The 17,310-nt window shown below is 38.0% G+C and overlaps 1 long non-coding RNA gene across 1 annotated transcript in view; it reads left to right on the forward strand.

Moving 5' to 3' along the window:
• LOC121662553 overlaps window positions 1-17,310 on the forward strand; it is a 137,047-nt gene that overhangs the window by 106,307 nt on the left and 13,430 nt on the right. Inside the window, exons 3-6 of the long non-coding RNA XR_006015322.1 lie at window positions 9,253-9,426; window positions 10,946-11,048; window positions 14,496-14,639; window positions 16,663-16,706. This is a non-coding gene — a long non-coding RNA (uncharacterized LOC121662553). The remainder of the gene's footprint in view (window positions 1-9,252; window positions 9,427-10,945; window positions 11,049-14,495; window positions 14,640-16,662; window positions 16,707-17,310) is intronic.

The following is a 17,310-nucleotide window of genomic DNA, read 5'->3' on the forward strand; positions in this document are numbered from 1 at the left end:
CCTAATGCACAGACCTACTGCCAAAATGCAGAGAGCTGAGGGCAGGACGATTGAAAAGAGGCAGGAAGTTGAAAGGTCAAACTACAGGGAACAATACATAGCAAAAGGTAGCATGGGATATGAAGAATTAGAAAAGGGAGAACGAGACTACATGATACAAGACAGTGTTGCTTTACCGGTGTTCATATTCATCTCTGGGAAATTTGGCTTGTTCTTGAACCTTTTTTTTTCATTACTATGGTGCTAGATCACAGCTGAGAAGGGCTTATGCAAACTCTAGAAGTGGTAAGTTCTGGAGAAGATAATGGCATGCTGGTGGGATAGGTTCCACACAAATGAGATACAAAATGTGCAGTGGGGCTGCAGGAGAGATGACAGAAAATAGTCACATCCAAAAGGAGTGAGATGTTCAGGACTCCATTCAACCCTCAAATTCCTATACTAAAAAATGCTGAAAGATGTTTGGGGCATAACTGTACCAAAAATGCATTAATCATTAAACAATGTTATCTGAAAAAGGCAAAGTTCACAACATATGGGAGACACTACACAATTGTCTGATGAAGAAAGGACTTGAAAAATGCAAGTCTTTCCTAACTGAGATCAGCTGAACTAGAATTCTAGCACAGATTGTTCTTACATTGCACTTTAACAGAAATATGCTGGGAATACTGTCAGATGGTTTGTATCATCCTGGGTAGAGACTGGATAATTCCTATCAGACATTACTTACATGATCTTCTGAGAGAGACACACAAAGCACAGAAGAAGAAGAAGAAGATGATGAAGATGAAGATGAAGACGATGAAGATGAAGATGATGAAGAAGATGATGAAGAAGATGAAGAAGATGGAGAACAAGAACAGGAACAGGAACAAGAAGAAGAACAAGAAGAACAAGAACAAGAACAAGAACAAGAACAAGAACAAGAACAAGGCAGATCTTTGAACTGAATCAGCCTAGGGAGAAAAACAGTTCCAAACCCATTATAACACCTCATATCTCTTCCTTTACTGTTTTTGATTTGTGTAAGTTCTCTGACTTTTGATCCAGGTGTGAAGTCTTGACATTCCACATTGCTTGTGGTAAAGCTAACAGCCCGCATCATCAATTTGGATTTGATCATAATTATTACTGCCATCCTTCCTATTTTTCTCAAGATACAAAACTACTCAATCACTGAGCTCTAACTAATCTTTCTTATTTCTGTGAAGTTCTATTTTAAGATATTCCTGAGCATTTCAGCATTATGACAACCACAGTGTGAAGAAAATGAAAATAAAATCTTGGGAGTGGGCAATTTACTATTAAAGAAAGCAATCAAACTCAGAATACAATCTTGGTTTCCTGCCTTCTGGATGTATCCCATTATTTTTACACATATCTATTCAAAACCCCATTCCAGTCTGGAAAATGAGCTCTGCTTGTCCTTCACAGGCCAGAGAAGAGAAGAAGCTCTGCCTTGCCTTGCATCACCCAGAACACTGTCATCACTGAACTGAGGCACTGAATGCCCCAGGGATTCAGTCATTTCCTCTGCCAATGTCAAAAAGGATTGCTTTTCGATATACTGTATGGGCCAAATCCATTAATTCCGGCAGTCTTTCAAAGTGCTGAGGACGGGCAGGAGCCAGAAGGAGGACACTGGAAGGGTACTTACCAGTGCTATGAGGCAGAGCAAATTTTCTTTCGTAGTTCTGGCTGGACAGCCTGAGAAATTTAGTGCTGTGCTGGTGGCCAGATTTAGGCCCAGGAAGGAGAGGGTTTTTCTCATGTTAGATCAGAAAATATTACCTATGTTTTGCCTTCTTCTTCTAAATTCAGTGCTGACTGCTTGTGAACATCTGAGAAAACTGCCTGGCTTTTCTGGTGGCATCTCACACTGCCCTGCTGTTTCTACAGGACAAATATCATACTGGTCTTCCTAGCAAAACATGCTTTGCTTGTTGGACTCAGGACAGGATAACCGACTTAAGAATGGTGCCCCATGACAGCTTAAATGATAGGTTTGGGTGGTTTCATAGTTCTTTTTGGCCTCTGTGAAAATGTGTCAAAGTAATTCTTCATGCAAAGTTACATACAATATAAATAAGCCATGCCTATTTACTTTGAAGTTTTGATCTTGCTTTCCCTCATTCTGCTCTCCTATGACAGTGAGCAGAATGACATTGCTGAGATCTGGTTTTAGTAAGTGATGAGTAAAATTCTTGTAGTGCAGTGCACTGCTCTACCCCCACCCTCTCCTAACTCTGTAAAAGCACCGCCCCTGCGGTTTTGCTACTCCTGATCTATGCAGGTAACTTCACAACCCTGGCACCACACATGCTACTGAATTATTCCCTAATGGGAAATTGTACGGGATGGTGATAATTATCTCATCACTTTCATAAGCCTTAACTGGATTCCTGCTGTTATGATTTAGAAGATTTTCTATGTTCCTACTGCCCTTCCTGTTATCATACCTTCAGTGCAGCCCTTTAAATATGAAATAACCTGATGAAATTCATATTGTGATACATACTTGAAAAGAATGGCACTGCTATGACTTTCATTTTTGTGTATCACAATAGAGTACCTCCAAATTGTAAAAAACTTTAAGACTGAAAATACAAAATAATTTCAATTAAAAACAAACTAGCTCAGAAAATATCAGAAATTTGCCTATTAACAGAGAAAGTGATCAATTCTAAAATGTATACTTGTCACTGATCACAGTTCCACATGTATGCTTGTGAAAGAGAAACAAATCATAAGCTGATAAACACATTGTAAGGAATTTAACTTATCCCAGATCAGGGTATTTAACATAATGTATTTTTATTTCATGTTTATTTTGTGAAATCACTTGATTTTATCTTATGACTGCTGTCATGAAAACAGCTTTTCCTGATGAATAACATTTGGAACAAAGCCAAAACCTGATCTGGCCCTTGTTTTTCTAAGATTAAGCAAAGAAGGCGTAAGCTCTCAGTACTTTGTAATACTAAATGAAAAATCCCAATTTAACACTGGTAATCACTTCAAAAAGTGACCACTGGAATGAAATAAATAGCCTGTGTGATTCTAGATACAGCATCATTATGCAAAGACAGGAGAACAAGAGGAGCAGATGCCTTCAATCTTATATAAGCAATCAAGAAACCGAACACGTCAGAAATGCCAAAGGAAGAGATGGGACTGCCTCATCTAAAACATCCAAGCTGCAGTTAGGGCCCTTAGATGATTTAATATCTTCCCCTGGAGGGAGAGAGCTCACTCTGTTCAGATGCTTTTATTCTCCCTCAATTTCAGAATAACATAGCCTCACAAATAAAACAAAGGAGACAGTGGGAAGAGGAAGCACTGCGCAGTCCTGCATTATAGAGGATGCTGGCCACTGAACTGGTGTGGTGGAATAATTTCTTTGCCCAGATAAAACTTCTGACATTAGAAATCTGAAGCATTTGGGTAGAAGAAAAGAAACCAAGGAGAAAGAAGCAGGAATAGACATGAAAGGAGGATAGTATGACTTTGGCACAAATTTGGCAGAGGTAAATGGAAAGGGGGATACTTTCGACATTGATGTGTGGTAAAGCTTAGTGAAACAGAATAGGCACGGCATATTTCATTAGAGGAAGTCTGGACTGGGAATTTATATCTCTCTCTGCATTACTGACTTTTCAGGTTTCTCTTCCCCCATGAATATCCATTTATATTTTCCCACTTCACCTGCATTGTCCTCCCAATGAATTTCACCATGCCATGACCTTCACAGAATTGTAGATTCTTAATTCTCGTAAAAAAGCCCTGTGTGCTGTCATCTGCAGATTTGCCTGCCATGTTATTTATGTCCTTTCTCAATATGTTCAATGAGATGTTAAGTAAGTCCAAAGAGAAAGGTGACCCACATGGCACTCGACATGTACCATCTGCCTTTGGGATAGATATTTATCATTATTCACTATGCCTTGTTTCCACCAAGCAACTGTTTTTCAGCCTACATGTCAATATTACTGTCAGTGACAATACGATGCTATAAACAAAATTTCATGAGATAGTGCACACAGTAAAACCTCATATATTATACCACCTGGCTTCTGTTTGTCAACACGTGTTGTCATTCCGTTGAGGAAGCAATCCATTCTGACAAGAAAGATATATTACTTTATTTCTTGTTTTCCTTTGTCAGTGAAAAGAAGGCCCAAGCAAGAGCTTCAGAGATAAAACAGCAATGCTGCAGGAAGAGCCCTGATCTCCTCACTACTAGCAGAATGTCCTCACCATTGGGCTGCTGCAGCCTAACCCTCTGTGCTTGATATCCTCCTGATTTATTAGTCCTGACTTGACAGACTGCCTACTTTTGACAGGACCTTGTTCTCTTCTTCCATCCACACACACTCCTTCCACCAAGGCAATAACTTAATGTCTAGGGAAGCCTAGCTGCTGGGTAGACCTCTGCATTTGATACCCCCCAGGCTGAGGAGGAACCTCTATCTTCCAAGGTAACTGTCTAAACCTTAAACTCAAATTTTGGAGTCTGCAGTTTCAGATTGAAAGCAAATCTAAATGATCAGAGAAAAGTTGCATTACATGTGAATTGCACTCCCCAATCTTACAGAAATCTGTATCATGATTTTTTCTCAATATTTAGTTTTCTTCAAGTGCATTCTTTATAATCATTGGCCGTTTTTGTTGCAGGCATTTAAAAAAAATTCTGTCAGTATAATATGTACTCCTATTTCTCTGGGTAGGACAAATGGAAAAGTTCATTAGTACTAGAAGAAGAATGCATTTTTTCTTTCTATTCTGTCTTTATTGTCAGAGTAATAGGTATTACAGAAGGAAGACAGTAATTTTCTATTGCAACTGGACAAAAAGAATCACTCCCCTGTTGCCCTTGAGTGGAGAACAAATACCTTTTACATCACTCTTTTTATTCACTGTAAACCACAAAGTTATAGAAGTCAGCTTGCCCATATTTGACATTTCTCCTCAAGTTATTTGAGCTTTTCACTTAAGTCTACTTAATTATTTATCTGTATAATCAAATCTTCACAATCTCCCCAGAAGAAATAAATGACATGGCTTAGATATGCAAAGGATGTGCTTAGTTTCTGAGAAAGAACAAAGCCTTTACAAACTCCTCCTGAGAGAACATAACACTGGAGAAAGATCAAAGGAGAAAACCCAATCCAATATTATTAGATGGATTAAATTTCATGTGTAATCTTGCACTGGTATTGCTCAAGTTTCAGCTCCAGAAAGATTTTGTTAGAACATTCCCAAGAGAAAAAGAAAGCAACCAGCATGATTTGTTCACAATATGTTCCAAGGCCAGGAATGAACAGATCTGCAATTTGGAACTTTCTGTGTACTTCTCAGCACCCTTATCCTCCCAGTCTGAGAAAGAGGTCTAATGCTCATTTGGGGGAGGCAGACCTGCAGTCCTTAAGATGTGCTGCTTTAAGTTCTTCTCTAGTGATTTTTATGATGTGCTTTTGTTCCCACAGGGATTTGAAAGAATACTGTCTGTGAACAAGTGAGTTTCGTAGAGTTATCTGAGCATGTTCCCTCCTAACAATTCTGCATTCTTTATGGTCTTTAATGGGCTCAGTCACATTTCTTCATGTTTTCAGACGTGGGAGGAAGATTGTTTTTGCCTCGATATAATTCCCTCTCATTTCTACTCCTTTGTCAGCCCTTTTAGGGGAAGAGCATGTGCTACCCTCCAAGCCTTTCCTACCTGAGTAGTGCCTCCCACTTGAAACTTGTGCATTTCCAGATTCTTGCTGTAACTCAACCAGTGCATGTGAAGAATTTCTGCTTCATGAAACTGTTTTTCCTACTATTTTACTAAAAAATTAATATCCACTGAGTTTATAGAGCAATAATTGCTGTATCACAACCCTGTCATAAACTTCATATTTGCTCTGGTGAGTGTTTACAACAAGAATAATGAAAAAATTTTAAGTTGTGACAAGGGACACATTTATTTACTTCAAGCATATGTAAAATGTTTGTTTTCACTGTTGTGTCCCAGTTTGATACATACGGTTCTACATTATACATCGAAAGATAAATATGTCCCTGGTTTTTTTTAGCCTACATGTGGAAGGTTAATATCTGCAAAGCAAAGTGACAACAGAGGAGCAAAGCAGGGCCCTGGGGACATAAAGAAACATTGATTCAAAATGTAGAGCGTCTTCCTAAAAAATGTTTTTGTGGGACATAAAAGACTACATAACAAAAATAAAAGTAATAGGCATGTTTTTGGATGGACATCTGTGACAGAGATTATTTTCTTTGTTTCTGGGAGATTATAGCAAAAGCATATAATGTCTGCCATAAGGCATTATCACATTTAATCACATTTCACAAGCTATTGTTTCTGCACAAAGCAGTGCTATTCTAGGATTGCAGGGTATTTGGGTATTTCTCAGAAAACTCTGAGATATTGTACTTGCTGAGAAGCGTATGCAATGTCTGGATTTGAAAAATTTGATATTCTTCACACAAAAGAACCATTAAATGTCATGAGGACGTGCTAAAGGATGTTAATGTAGCTATGTGTGAGTCTTATGTCAAATAAAACATGCTCCCCTATCCTGGGGAAGCTGCAAACTGAAACACATTTTGAGCTGGGATACCCACAAAATGCGACAGAGATTTATGAGGAAAGCAGTTCAGAAATTAGAAAAAAATATGTCAATTCAGTTTGCAAAGTCATTGTAATGAAGTAATTATAATTAGCCTGTCAGTCTCCCTTGTTTTCATCTTGAAATATCATTCTCAGATGAGTGCATTAAAACATTGCTTCTGTTAGAACTACACAATTTAATGCTAAAGATACTCAGATAACAGCAAGTGGATTTGACCTTAAAGAACTTATTATTTCAATCTTCTTTTTATTACACAAGTAATCGGCCTGCGTAATTTCAGCTTAGCAAATCACTCCACAAATATATGGTAGGTTTTTTACCTAAACAGAAATGTGTTTTGAATTTCTGAAAATGGGGCAGCATTTTCTTGATTAGGCTTAATGAAAAAATATAGAGAGTCACGTATGCCAGCTGAATTCCAACTCTGAATCTACAGAAATGTAAAGCAGTGTTTCATATATTTAATATGCAAAACATTACATTGATGTCACATCAAAACTATGCAAGCAACTATCCTGAAAAGTCATATGGTGGCCAAAAGACACAAAAGAATTCCATCTCTTTTTTTCTATACATGTCTTGGATTTTCCCTGCTTCTGCACTACTTCCATTAATCACTATTATTTTCTGTAGAAAGTGGTAAATTATCTTCTGAATTTTTTACCTATAAATTGGAGGATATAAACATTTTGTGTTGCTTACTCATATCAACTATGCCATCAAGCTTGAATATGGAGGTCCAAGACTCTCTGTGTCTCTCTGACACAGAAGGTATTCCCATCTGTAAGTACTCAAAAATTGTAAGTAAGCCAATTAAAAGTTCACAAGACTGGCCCAAAACAATTATGTAAACCCACTGCATTTTAGGTTGGTTTTCATTTGTAGCTTTCAACTCTTTATGGAATACTCAAGTAATTATATATCAAGATCTTGGAACCACGGAGGTCAGAGAGGAGAGGAGAGGAGAGGAGAGGAGAGGAGAGAAAACAGATGTCGAGTCAGAAGACTAACGATACAGCTGGTGGTGGTAATTCAGCCCATGTGTGGGTTATAAGACTTGATGGGGTGAAGAGGCTTCTCTAAACATTTGCAGGAACACCCAGGGCAAGAACATCCAAAATGCCAATTCTTGGAGACAGAATTAAATTTTGACCTTCAGTCATGGTGTAGAGTAAAAGAAAGAAACATCAGAAAATCTCACAAGAAAAGATAAAAATGAGCTATCCAGGACTCAGGGAGATGGTGATACGTATGAGACTGAAAAAGATGGCACAAGCAAGTCTAGGAACTAATGAAATGACCTGCAGTTCCTTACAAGATGCTCACAGCCACCAGAAGGTGATGCTATTCCACTTGTTCTTCATGAGAGAAGAACAATGTGACAAAAGTCCCAGTGACAAGGCAGAAACTCGAAATAAAGTTAAGAAATGGATAAAGAGATTTCTTGCTGACTAGCAGCACACTGTGTGTTCTGGCTTCAATCTTGGGTCCTGTGTTCCTAACTGCTATTGGTAAATATCTTCAGAATGACAGATGATGTACTAAGACTTAAAACTCTGAGAAAACAAAACCAACAAAATGAAACTAAACCAAACACAAGCAAACAAACCCCACGACAAAACATCAAGAATTAGGAACCTTTTTCAGGTGACATTAGCACTGATGCTATCATCCCATGAGCACTCTGCTGTTCACAGAAAGATGGACCAGGAATTCTATGGACTGTTTATTAAGGACAGCATTTCCAGCTGAAAGGAAATGATTAAAAGGATGAACTGTGCCCTACAAGTGCCTCTTGTCTGCACTGCCAAGAGATTATTAACTCAGGTGTAGATGTCTGTATCTACCTCTGAGCTTGCTTTCCACTTAGAGGAACAGCCACGTTCTTAACTAAGAATTTCTAAGACAGGCTTAATAGTACTGTTATGATTTTATCAGAATCACACAGCCCTGCCTGTTTTCTATTTAGTGAGAATTACTCTCTCTTGTTATTTGGTAGCAAGATAGATGTCTCATTGTCTATGCAAAATTCTCCATCTTCCTCATCTGTAGTGGAAGAACTAGGAAACTGATAGGATATTCAAACATGGTTTTCTTTGAGAAGTTGTCAATGAATCATTTGTTTTGTCAAGATGCTCTCCTGTGAAAATTTTTCACATATATATATATAATACTTTTATGAGACCAGGCACACAAAATTAATTTATCACTTTTGGTATTGGTACCTAGAAGAGATTTTGTTATTTAAATTTTACTTGCATCATTAAGTTTTCTCTGAAATAAACAGATGGCCTTAACATAATCTTCATTTGTTGTAAGCTTTTAAAATGAGAAATGAAAAGCAGTTGCTTTTTATACCAGATTCAACAAGTTAAATTGACAGATAAAAAGCTCTTCTTCAGACATACAGCATAAGCGATGGCTAGTACTGTTTAGTTTAAATTTCTTCTAGTTGAACTACTCCAAATCATATCATCTTAGATGATATGATACAAATGGTATTCTAAAAAGGAACACAGCATCCATTTCTTCCCACTGGAAATCATGGTGTCTAAATTGCTCAGGTTTCTATCAAAGCTGGGTTAGATTACTGTTTCTTTGAATTGACTTGCAGGACAAGGGTGGCAGGAACTGACCCCTGGCTGCTGAACCTACAGAGGGGAGAGTTGAGGACATTTAAACCCCAAAACTGCACCTGGTTGTTGACCTCCAAACTGACCATTCCTTTTCTGCTGCATATGTCTTTCAGTGGCTGTTGGGTAGCCTGATTCTTATTTTGCAAATGGAGGTATGTGACTCAGAGAAAAACCTTTCAATTAGTTATCAGGTAATGCAAGACTTCTCTGGAGTGCTCTGTTTTTATCTTTGTATTTTTTCAGGGAGGTCTGGCTGCTTCTCAGCCTTTGGCATTACCTTTATTTTGGTTATTGCTGTCTTTAACTATTGGGGGTTTTCCAGTCCAATTCTTTGTTGAATATGTGAATAAGGTGAATTTTATACATACAGTCATTAAATAAAATGATAGCTGGAATTCTTAGCACAGCACCACATTTTGAAGGAAAGAGAAATTGTACAAAGTATATTTTCCCTTTTCTACACTTTTTCCTGGTACTCTTCTCACTGGCGGGCATGCAAATTCTTCACGTCCTGCCACAAAACTCTGGCATATTCCACTATCCATTCCTGATTTCCATCATACTGAGTGTGCTCCAAGGGGACTATAACATAGTTTTGACTGCTTCACTTGATATTGATGCATTAACACATTTGTCAGTGTTATTTTTGAGAAGTGGGGGAGTCTTCTGCTCTATTCCCACCCTCCAATAAATCCAGATCTGCACCAAATCTGTCCCTCTCACTGTCCCTCCTCCCTAAAACAGCCTTCTGGAACCTAATGGCAAAGGACAGTTGCCTGATATGGAGATAGAAGGCTGGGGGTTTTTTTGTTTGTTTGTTTTACTACTTTGAATGCATTGTATAAGCTTTAGGAAGCTGGGATGCTAATCCACAGTAATCATCTGAACATTTCCATGCACCCATTTTGTTGATTGACTGAAAGACATTTATAATTGACTGAAATCCCTTGACAGCAAGGAGGTGCTTCATGTGAATACCAACTGATGTGTCTTCTGTGTACTCAAACAGCGCTGACTGTGTAACAGGAAAATGCATTAGCCAGAAGAAAGCAACCTTTGTTTTTCATGTAAAAATTCCTGGTATATTCACCTCCAGTTTTCTGCCAGATTTGTATATATAGGAAAGTACATGTTGTCTATTCTGAGAGAAAAATAAGACAATTATTGAAGCCAACAAAACATAACGGTTAGGTAGCATTATCATATACAATAGTTGGGAGAAAGCAGGATAGGGAGAAGCTCAGGAGCATTTAGGCGGTGTAGAAAGCATGGGATTTGCTGTTCATGTACACAGCAGACACTGTTTGGGATATATGGTGTGGTACTTGGTGTGAAAGACATACACAGCAGTGCCTTGACATTTGTAGGCCTCAGAGATTCACCTCAAGAACTGAATCAGTCTATACTCAAATTGTAAATAAAAAATGTTGGTAATAATTTGTTGGTCCTTACCTATTAGCAACTGTCATCAAGCTTTCTGAACTGTAACACTAAAAAGAAAAAAGTAATCACTTTGGTGGAAAATACATTTGAGGATTAATTTTTACATTGTTTATTGCTATTCTAGATGTTGTCTTAGTCCCATTTAAAAGAATAAATTATTAATACTAAATCAGGACATTTTTACATTTTTACATCATCATTATCACACTCTTACTGTCCTTTCTTTAGGATATCTGTAGCCTAAGAGCTACAAGAAGGCTGCATTCTCTGAAGACCAGAGAAGTTAACTCCCCTAAAGAAAAGAAAAAACAACCCTGTTTCATGAATCATGGTAAGCAGAAGACAAATGAATTTGGCCTGCATTCTTGGAAGCTGACTGAAAATTTTAATTTTCTACATAAGATATAGGAAAGTACCACACAGAGCTGCTCTCACCTTCTCCTTTTTCAGACAAACTTCTGTAATCAAGTGGCCAGAAAATCAAGGCTAGTGTTTGGTATTGAATTCCAGAGGGAGGAACAGGAACTTTAATGAATTCAGTGGTTCCACATTATAGGGTGTGATGTGATTTCTTTCACCAGTACATCCCTCCTCATTTTTGTTTTTTACCCCACTGGAAGTCAAGGCTGGTCCTCTCTTTCCACTCATCCTTCCCTCTGCCTGAGGTTGTCCTCCATCGTGCTGACTCATTTGTTTATGCAGCCGTGCTCCAAAACCATTCCTTGAAATGACCTGGTTTAAGGAAAAAGAAAATGCCATCATCCCACTTTTCACAAGGAAAAATCAAAAAGAATTCTTTCCCTGGCTCTCTCACATGATTTTTTTTCTTCTTTCCCCATGCCTATACCCAAAAAAGACATTCTAAGTGCTAAAAAGTGTTGGCTTTTCAGTGAGTTTCTTGAAGCAAAGTGACCAAGGCATATACAACAAATAATGAATAACACTGGATGGCAATTCATTTGGACAATTGCACATAAATACATTAAAGGAAATCACATAATTTCCGAGAGAGTTTGAGGCACAAAATATAAGGAAAATCCTTGTCTCAATAAAGAAATTGCTTATCCAGCTCTAATAGTAACACATTTAAGAGATTAATTTCCTCTGCTGAAAGCTCTTCTGCAATAGTAGATCTGTCTTTTTCCTCCCCTGTGAAATATGGAAATATGCCTGCAAAGATTTGTGAAAATAAACAGCCTTCTTTGCCAAGGAAATGATAAGCTGAAACTGTCCTGGTTTTATATCTATACGGATTACAATCCATACCCTCCAGAAATCTATTGTTTGTTATCTTAAAGACATGTGAAGCAAGGTATTGTTCAAATGCATTGTTTAAATGGGACTTTTATTTGTTATGGCACTTTAAGGCTTCTTGAGGGACTTGTCTGTAAATTGCTACTGGCAAACCTTAAAAGATGGAAGGGAGAAATGTGTTATTTATTGAGTGTTGACTGTGTATCAAAAACATACTCTTCTCCTAGAGAGAGGCTTGGTTTATATTACGTGATATAATACAAGCACACAAATTTCCTGTAGAATGGCAAAAGGCTGTTCAACAAGGTGGCAAAGAGTAGGGTGCATGGTAGACATTCAATTTATAGTGGATAATCTCTAGAAAGTGTGGTGGAAAAATGTATATTAAAGAGGGATTTGAACCAGCAAAGGCATAAGGGGAAAAGCAGAAATATGGAGACGAGTAGAAGAAAAAGTCTCCACCAAGAGAACATTTTTCAGTTACCTGAAAGCTTCTTATTATTGAACTGTTTTTTAACAAGAAAAACCATTTCAGATTCTTTCAACACTCTGGCAAGTAGCTTGTGAGAAATACCTGTACTCCATGATTTACACATCTGTTACACTTCTGAGCAGAGGGCCACATATTAAAAATTAATAGATTTGCATGGATCTGAATTTATTTGCATAAAATTAAAGGGGGAGGTGGTAGGTATACTGGCTTTGATCCACTCAGACTTCAAGTTTTGCAATGTTTTCAGAATTTCTCACTCTCCTTTGCATATATACTGTCTCATTAACACCTTGACCTTCACTCTTATCTTTATATAGTCAAAGAACAGTAGGGGGAAAAAAATGCAGTTAGAAAAAAAATTACCCATGGGAAAGTAGAGGTTCATCAGATGAGAGAAAAAACAAAAGATTTCTTGCATGTGAGAGATTTTAGTATTCTTATTTACTTATGTTCCATATAATACCAAATGTTGCCTCCTTTACTCTCTCACCAGTATTGTTCCTCTAAACCACATGGAATTTTATTTCAGTATTTCTATCACAATTACAGATTTTTGCTGCCCAGACACAGCACAGAGATGCTTTTTCTCATTCAGAAAAATCCCCCCAAATTTTTCTGAGCACACCTGTCCATTTACCAATCCTTTTTCACAGTCCTTCTGGGAGCTAATGGTTTTAGGAAGACTTTATGGGCCACAGGAGTTCTGGAGTGCTCATCCAAGGGTCAAGGTTGACATTTTAGGGACAGAAGTAAAAAGGAAGCCAGCTGTCCGTCAACAGTGAATTTTGGTATTGTTTCCAGACAAAGGTAGAATGTTTGCCAGTCCAGGGTACCTCAGCTGGTCCATATGGATGCAAAACATGGGAAATGCATTTTCTGTTAGGAAAACCTGCAGGCAGAGTAGGTCTGAAATGCACTTTTTGTATTGTGTCTGGTTTTAATGCTATTTCTTCTGTGGTATCATTTCCATGATAAATTCCTTACTAAAATATGCACACACGGTATCGTACGTGACAATTTTAAGAACCTTGTTTGTTTCCCAAATTTTGCTTGTGAGAAGTGTGAAAACAAAATAAATTTACAGTTCCAGGTACTACTTTTCACAATACAGAGTAGCTATAAATCTTTACATTAAAAATAAATGACAGAGAAGGGCTGAGTGTGCATTACAATCTGATTAGATTTTAGAATTAGAAAAGATGAAAAGTCAGTGCTTTTTCCTCTGCACTGTTTGTGCATAAACTGTGTCTACATCTCCTCAAGCTTTACATATTTTATGTTTAAACTGAGCATTTATTTAAGTCAAAAAGGTGAGAATCAGATGCTACTATGACAGGGTAGGGGTTCCAACCACATTGCAGATGTGAGAGCTCTTATGAAGTTTGGTGTCTTTCATGCTACAATATAGGAAAGATATAAAACTATTAGGAAGCATTTATAAGAGGGCTGCAAAGAAGCGTCTAGATGAAGGATCTAGAGGAGAAGCCAAACAAGGAGTGGCTGAGGTCACTTGCTCTGTTCAGCCTGGAGAAGAGGAGACTGAGAGGAGACCTCCTATTTGTCTGCAGCTTCCTCATGAGGGGAAACAGAGGGGCAGACACTGATCTCTTCTCTGTGGTGACCAGTGACAGGACTTGAGGAAATGGCCTGAAGCTGAGTCAAGCTGAATACTGGGGAAAGGTTCTTCACCCAGAGGGTGGTTGGGCACTGGAACAGGCTCCCCAAAGAAGTGGTCACGGCACCAGCCTGTTCAACTATTTGGATAACACTCTCAGGCACATGGTGTGAATCTTGGGGATGTCCTGTGCAGGGCCAGGAGCTGGACTTCAGTGATCCTTTTGTGTCCCTCCCAGTTGAGGAGATTCTGCGATTCTGTGATTTGTTTTGTTATGTGACATGAATTATGTCAGGCTGGACAGTGCTCATGGCTGGAAGGGAAAGAGCTGTATCCAGCTGTCCTGCTACACTGATATCATGGTAAAGCCATGGCTGTGTTGAACTCAGCTTTCTTCCTCCCCTCTGCCTTCACAGAGTCTAATGAGCCCAGGACACCTCCAGCATGTCATCCAGCCAGAGGTACAGACCTCTGGGTCCTGCAGGGATTGTTACCATTAACTGCTGAGCAGTGGTACCATGATGAGCCTGGCATTACCTGCAGGTAGAGATGACAAGAAGGTGAGAAGCTGGGAAGGAGAAAGACCAGTCATCACTCTTCTACAACTCTGCTGAAGTGTCAAACTTTGTAGAATTGCCCCTACAACACTGGTCTGGGTGACTCTTATTTTCCCTGGTGTTTCTGCCCTGCAGTCAGTGCTGATGTCCAGTGTGTTGCGTATGATGGCCAGATGTGCAGGAACCTGGACAAAGGAAGTAACTGACTCCAGGGATGAGGATACTGTATACCAGTCAGACCACCAGCTGATTGGTACACTTAGTTCAGCCTTTCCTTGGCTGTTTTCATCTATAATAGTGGCCAAGCTAAGGAAAAGGACTGGGTTGGATGGAGAATATTTTCTTGTGAGGTTTTGAAATGTGTTACCATTCCAGCACATAAAGTTTGTGACTTGAAATGACCTGGTTTAAGGAAAAAGAAAATGCCATCATCCCACTTTTCACAAGGAGAATTCAACATTAAGGAAAGTATGCCATAGAGTTTTGGGGGGTTGTTGTTGGTTTAGTTGGTTGCTTGCTTTTAATAAAACAGCCTATTCAGAGTACTTATTAGCTCATCTAATTTCTGAGAAAACCAGGTTCAAGCAACAGCTCTTCCAAGGCAAGAGCAGTGTCTCAAAAATATCTTCTTTCCTAGGAGTGCTATCCTGGCAAATCTGGGAAATTTCTTCTTTGTTCACTTGGAAAAATAGTGTAATGTGGGTAAACTACCTGAATTGGCCAGATGGCTTCAGATAGGAGGGAAGAAAACAGAAGATCCACAAATATTCCATGATTAAATATCATCTCCCTTTTTTTCACAGTCCCACTAATACAGAATTAATGTGAGATGTGGGAGGTTCCCATTGAATTCAATCCTTTTCTGGGAAGGATTTCACCCATATTAGGACTGTGATCAAATTTATTGTAGCATTTTCTGAACTAGAAAAATGTTCTTAATAAAGATATTTTGTTTTATATAAATAAAGCATGGCAGGAAGAATTAGAACAGAGGTTTTTCACCCTCTGGTAGAGTCTGGATGTCTTGCTCTCCCTTCTGTTATCTAAACCATAATATTCTTAGTTTGTTATTCTTCTTTCTTCCCTGCTACCTATTCATAATAGTTCTTGGACGGGTGGACTACAGGAGCACTGCTTTTTCTGGCCAGAAATATCTTCCCTGGAGGAGGACAACTTCCCTGGAGGAGGTTTTGTAAAAACTCCTCTAAGAGTGTCCCTAGAGGAACATAATGAGACACTTCATTTGTAACTAAGAAGCTCACACTTAGTAGGTAGTTCTGTCTGTTTTCAGTTATCTGTTGAAAATAACTCATAGAGTATAAACAACATCCGCGTGTGCCCACGTGAAATACATCAGGGCTGTCACCTCAAAGGTGCAATTTTATTAGTTAAAATATGTGGAGTACTTGTTCACAAACTGGGCTATCATTAAGTGCCTAGATAATTACACTCTTGAGCACATCGATCACCTACATATAGAGTAAGCACCACCATCACATTGTTAAGACTTCCATTAACCTGAGTGAAATGAAAACACAATGTCTGTATGTCCTTTCTCCTTTGCATTTTTAGGGACAGTTATGATGCTGTGAGCCCATTCCAGCAGGGACAAAATAGCTCTGTTAGGATTTCTGGGTCAGCTCCCATTCATACATAATCTAAACTCTGATCTTACTCAAAAAGGTTTTGATTTTTCACAGATTAACTGAGAACCCGGTGAGGAGTTAATTAAGTGAGTTTGCTTTGAAAAAGTTTCTCTTATTCAGTTTCAGGGAGCATACTCATACAAGTTTTTTTTCTCCCACTGCACTTCAGTTTATTTATCCAAAATTCCTAAACCAAGGAAAACAAACTTTTGGTTTGTTGGTTTCTAATCAATATTTTCTTTGCATCCCTGCAACCAACAGCACAGGGTTACAATGTCATATTCAAGATAAATGGGCTTTGGAAATGCACTTTTCCTGTATAATTGAAAACAGAGACACACATTAAAAAAGCATTTATTTTTCAATGTTCTCTTGTACAGGGGAAATTTTCTGGCAGAATGAGTCTAGGTTTGTGCTTCAAGGGGTAAGAACCTTTCTGATCTCTCCCTACACATAGTACCCTTTCATCATGCTCTCTAGAAGAGTAATTTATTGCATTTTTCCAGTTCTCACAAAACAGAAAGTCCACAATTTTTTCTTTTCTTTGTTTTTTAAATATAATCAAAACCCATTATTTTAAAAATAATCTTTTACAAATAGTTAGAAAAACCTATTTCCAGAAATTAATTTTGATTTTTTTATTGCAAACCTTCATGACAGCAAAGAGGCTTAAATAATGGTTTTCATTCCTCTTTTTTACTATTTTTTATTTCATCTATTAGAACTGTTGCATTATTCATCTGTCTCACCTGACTTTAAGGTTGTTTTATTCTTTAATACTATCTATGTTTTACAGTAATAATAACGCAACGATTTCTTGGAAAGTATTTTGCTCACATCACTGATTTGTATTATAGCTTACCTTGCCAAATAGTTCCAATATATTTTGACTTCAAGTCTCTGCATGTTTTATGTTCAAATATTGTGCAGGTATTAGTTTTACAGCTGAAAGTACTAGTTTAAGTATAACAGTTAAAATTAGATTTTTCTGTTACTTACAGAATTTATTCAGACAAATTCATATTATT

This window comes from Corvus kubaryi, unplaced genomic scaffold (assembly GCF_017639235.1).
Source record: "Corvus kubaryi isolate FWS band 111438036 unplaced genomic scaffold, C.kubaryi_AGA036_p1.0 37256, whole genome shotgun sequence".
NCBI lineage: Eukaryota > Metazoa > Chordata > Aves > Passeriformes > Corvidae > Corvus > Corvus kubaryi.